The sequence below is a fragment of the Microtus ochrogaster genome, linkage group LG2, assembly GCF_000317375.1.
Source record: "Microtus ochrogaster isolate Prairie Vole_2 linkage group LG2, MicOch1.0, whole genome shotgun sequence".
Classification (NCBI taxonomy): Eukaryota; Metazoa; Chordata; class Mammalia; order Rodentia; family Cricetidae; genus Microtus; species Microtus ochrogaster.
In genome coordinates, this window is record NC_022028.1 from 23,110,979 (window position 1) to 23,116,513 (window position 5,535).

Here is a 5,535-nt window from a genome sequence, read left to right on the forward strand (position 1 = left end):
AGATGGGCCTCTTCCTTGTTTTACTTTTCTCCCACCTCTTTGGGGAAGATTTTTATGAATGGGTTTTTATACTGATTTTATTTTCTGTGAACTTTTATCTGGTAGATAGAAAGGCTGCTGGGTTTTGTATGTTGGCTTTGTACCTTTTTACTTTTTTTTTTTTTTTTTTTTTGGTTTTTCGAGACAGGGTTTCTCTGTGGTTTTGGAGCCTGTCCTTGCACTAGCTCTTGTAGACCAGGCTGGTCTCGAACTCACAGAGATCCGCCTGCCTCTGCCTCCCGAGTGCTGGGATTAAAGGCGTGCGCCACCATCGCCCGGCCCTTTTTACTTTTCTAAGAGCACTTGCAAGTTCTAAGAGTTTCCCAGTCTCTTTAGCATCAGATCATGTCTTCCAACAAGCGGAACTTCACTCCTTCGTTTCCCATTTGTCTCCCTTTTATTTCTTTTCTTATCACTAGCTAAAATTCAAGCACCATATTGAATAAGTGAGAACAGCAACACTTGTCTCATTCCTGGTTTTAGAGAAAACACTTTCATTTTTTCCCCATTTAGTATAACATTGGTTATAAGTTTTTCATATACCACTTTTATTATGTTCTTATGTTCCTTCTGTTCCTAGCTTCTTTGGAGGGTTTGGTTTTTCGTTTTTTTATTTTTTATCAGGAAAGGATGCTGAACTTTGTCAAAGGCCCTTCTTGTGCTTATGGAGATGATTACGTGATTTCTGTCTTTTAGTTTATGTGTAGGCTAGCAATTTTTAAATTTTCAGTATTTATGTGTACATATGCAAGACTGTGTGAATTTATGCACATCATATACAAAACATGCAGGCATCCTCCGAGTTCCAGAAGCTGTCACATCCTCTGTAATTAGAGTTATAGGTGGTTGTTGTATAAGTCACCTGATGTGGGTGCTGGGAGCCAAAGAAGGGTCCTCTGCAAGAGCTGTATACACTCTGAACCACTGAACCATTTCTTCAGGCCCATGGGGTACAACACTTGATTTTAATGTTTAAACCACCTTTCAACCCTGAGATGACAGCAACATAGCCATGTTCTGTTATCTTAATATTGTTATCTTAATATGCTCTTGAACATGATTTGCACTTATTTTATGGAGGAATTTTTCCTGCCTTTGTTTATCAAGGAAATTGACCTATAATTTCTTTTGTTGTTGTATTCTTAATCAGTTTTGGTGTCAGGATGCTGGCGCTTTGTTGTTTTTCTCCTCAGGGGTTAAGAAACCTTGTGTGTGTGTGTGCGCATGTTCCTGTGTGTGGATGTGATATGCGTATGCCTGCTTGTGTGGAGGCCAGAAGACAACTTTGGGTTTTGGCCCTTCCCTTTCTACCTGTTTGAAGAAAGATTTCTTCAGCAGTGTGCACAGGCTAGTCAAGCTTTGACAGAGGGTCCTGTCTCTACCCTCCTTCCCCAGGGGTGCACTGGGCTTACTGATCCAGTGCTGTAAGTTCTGGGGATCAAGCTCAGTTTGTCAGGCAGGGCAGCACACACCTTCACCCTTGTGCCAACCTTGATGACCTGAGGTCAACCCTCAGAACTCACATAGTGGAAGGAGAGAACCAACTCCTCCAAGTTTTCCTCTGACCTCTACACATGTGTTGTGAATTGCACATACAAAGTATCTGGTGGTAATCATATTGCCTCCTCCCAATATTTCTGGTGTTTCTGTGATGAAATTTGTACATCTTTGGCTTGGTTATCTCTTTTGGTTTTACTTGCAAATCTTAGTAAGCAACCCATTCTTAAGAGTACTACCCAGTATGGAGATAACAAACTATTATAATAACAACAGTACCAAATATAGAAATGAACCTAAAGTCCATTAATATATCACATGTGACCATTAAACAGAATGGGGAAAAGAAACATAGGTTATGAAGTTAACAATTATTTAGGGTAAATGTGTGTAGTCAGAGACTGCTTGTTCACTTCCTGGTCACCCAGACGAGATTTTTGGTGTCTGACTCTTTCGGCAGCTACATGACATTTTTCTGACTCTGCCTACTCTCTATATCTCATCCAGTTTGGCTATAATCTGCCTTGCTATAGGCTGAAGCATCTTCTTTATTAACCGATGGTAATGAAACATATTCACAGCATGCAGAAGAGAATCCCACATCAAATGTGGGAATAGCAAATGAATGAGATAAAGGAAGGAGGCAGGGAAGAGGGGAAATAGAGAAGTAATATTAAATGAATGAAAAGCGCAAGAAGAAAAACAGAAGAATGTTGAAGGGAAAAAGACTAGAAGAGAAAAAAAATCAAAATAAAAGCCCAGATTTTGTAATATGATAAAGTTAAAAAACAAAATTAGACAAATGTTAAGGAGTCCAGAGGGCATGGCGGCAGCATGTTTTGTTTCCGTATTCTGGAAGCAGATCGCAGAGTTCGAGGCCAGCCTGGTCTACATAGGGCTATATAGAATGAACCTGTCCCAACCTTCCCCCTCAAAAGAAGGGAGTACAAAATAAAACCATGAGTTTTTAAAACAACAAACTAAAGAGTATCCCCAGCAAGACAAAATTAACATACTGCTCAAAGTGTGGTTGAGAGGAACAAATGAAGAAAGGAAACAAGAAAAGAAAAAAAGAATACCTATTAGTAAAAAATGCATAATAAAAACTGATGATTCCATGAAGAACAAAAAAACCCAAAATATTAAAACAAAATATTAAAAAATAGGATAAAGAAAAAGAACTGCTTTGAGTATAAGAACAAGTAAATGCAAGGGAAGGCCTGGGGCTCAAAGAAAGGATAAAGAACCAAGGAAGCTTCTTTCAATGCCTAAGTACCAGAGGGCTCCTTTCTATGGCTAAGTCCTGTTGGGCAAGTGTCTGATCTCCACAGGACCTGTCTACTTCAGCAGCTTCCCTTCTCTGTGTAGTAGCGTCCTCTACTGGCCACACTCAGTTTTGCAGTCTGTGGGCTGGGTAGCGTTTCATCACTTTCTGGTCCCAGATTCCTTCTTCAGGACTGGGGCTATCTCCCAAGTGCACTGGAGTGTGGGAGCAACCAAGATAACATGTTCTTGGACTCTGTACTTCCACTGTCTGGCTGGAAGGGTGCTGTTGGTGGGAGCTTGAGTCTCCAGGCTCTGCAGTGGTACTGCTACCTCGATAGCATCAGGCTCCACCTGCTGATCACAGGCGCAGGGCTACAGAACTCAATTGATGGGATCTGCTTCCTGGCAACCAGGGCAGGACTTTGTTCCTGTTCGCTGTATGCGGCTGTCAGCATGGTGCCTTCCCATTCTACACAGCCACCTCCCTGGGTTGTCTGTCATTACTGAACCTTGGTTAACTAAATTTAGGCTCGCTGTTGTGTGGTTGTTCTCCATTCTCAGGCTTCAGCGTAGCTCAGTTCCCTCTCAAGGTGGTGCCTGGACCCTGCCAGGAGTCACACGGTTAACAGAAATGGGCGTCCCCTTTCCCGCAGACCAACAGCCACAAGTGGGTCTGAGAGCTGTGAGTTTGCCCAAAGGCAGGGCTGCAGGTCTCTTCACCAGGACAGCCCGGCTCACACAACATAACCCCTTGCCCCTGAGTCACGCGTGTGCTGGGGTTGACTTTTTTTTTTTTTTTTTAAGATTTATTATGCACATACACTCACCAGAAGATGGCACCAGATCTCATTATAGTGTGAGTCACAATGTGGTTGCTGGGATTTGAACTCAGGAAGAGCAGCCAGGGCTCTTAACCTCTGAGCCATCTCTCCAGCCCTCGGGTTGACTTCTTTGTAAGGCACTAGATCTTTCCTCCATGCTTTCACACTACCTTTGCGGATTTCCGAATCGCACCCCGCACCCACCCCCAATCTCTCTCTTTAGCATACAGACTACTCACTCTGGTGAGAGTCACAAAGGCAGCTTTGAGCCTATCAATTGAGTGTGTTGTCAACTGTCTTGTCTCTGACTTTGCTTGGGTCTGCTCTGTCTGGGTAGCCATTCCCATTTGCTTCCCGACTGTAGCTACAGGATGAAATTACACTGATTAAAAAAAAATTGTGCTAGGTGGTAATGGCACACGCCTTTAATCTCAGCACTGGATTGGTAGAGGCCAGCCCAGTCTACCAACTTAGTTCCAGGACAGCCAGGACTACATAAACAAACCCTGTCTAAAGAAAAAAAAAACAAAACACCCCCGCCCAAGATTCTGCTTATTAGGACTTCAATTATGTATGTTTATGTCTGTATTTGGGTATATGCATGTGTAAGTATGATCTTAAGATATAATCTTGTTTTCTTATTATTACTGGGCTTTAGTTAGCTTTTTTGTGTGCTCAGGAAAATTACTGGTCTGTAACTTTATGATGTTGCAGTCTGGCTTTGGTGTTAGCTTAATACTAGTCTAAGAGATAAGAGTTATCCCTCATGTTTGACGTGTAAAAGTTTGTGAAAACTGATGTCATTCTTTAAAAATGTTTTTGTTGAATTTGTAAGTATAGTCATTTGGTGTTGTACTTTTCCATTAGAAATGCTATTTATAGAGATTAGTTCTGCCCAAATTTAGAAGAGGTTTCCCTTTATGTATGTGAGTCTGCACTTAGGTGAGCAGGTGCTCGAAGATGCCTGAAGATGGCATTATACCCTTGGAGCTTGAGCTACCGCTGACATGGGTGCTAGGAACTGAACCTAGGTTCTCTGCAAGAGTAGATGTGCACTCTTAACTACTGAGCCATCTTTGAGCCCTGCTCATATTTTTTTTTTATTTTTTCTTCTATTTTAATTGGTCTTTCTAGGATTCTGTTTTCCTTGTTTATTGGTATACAGATGTTTATAGTTGGCCACTTTAATTTTTCCTTGAATCTTTTCTGCTATACCTTTCCTCACCTGCTCAGAACAGGTTTGTTGCCTTCAAAGAACTAGATTTTTATATCTTTTAAAAACAGATTCGCTTTAGTTTATGTGTATGTATCCTGCCTGAATGTATGCATGTGCACATGTGCTTGGTGCCCATGGAGGTCAGAAGGCAGCATCAGATTCACCCAGAACTGAGCTAGTGCATGGCTGTGAACCACCATGTGGGGGCTAGGAATTGAACCCAAGTGCTCTTAACTGCTGAGCCATCTCCCCAGCCTCTTTATGTCATCTTTAATTTATTAATGTTTGTCCTACACTTCCCCTCTTCTTTCCCGCTTTAGATTGCTTCCAAATCCCAAATCGCCTTTCAAATTCAATATTTGCATTTACTGATTATGTGTTACATAATTTGTATTTATTTACTGTATTACATGTTCCATGACAATTTGAATTTACTGTATTACGTGTTACATGACAATTTGTATTTATTGCATTGTTACATGACAATTTGTATTTACTGTATTATGTGTGTGTTACACGATAATTTGTATTTACTGAATTATGTGTGTGCTCCATGACAATTTGTATCTACTGTATTATGTGTATGTGCTCCATGACAATTTGTATTTTTTGTATTATGTGTTACCTGATAATTTGTATCTACCGTATTATGTGTGTGTGTGCTCCATGACAATTTGTATTTACTGTATTATGTGT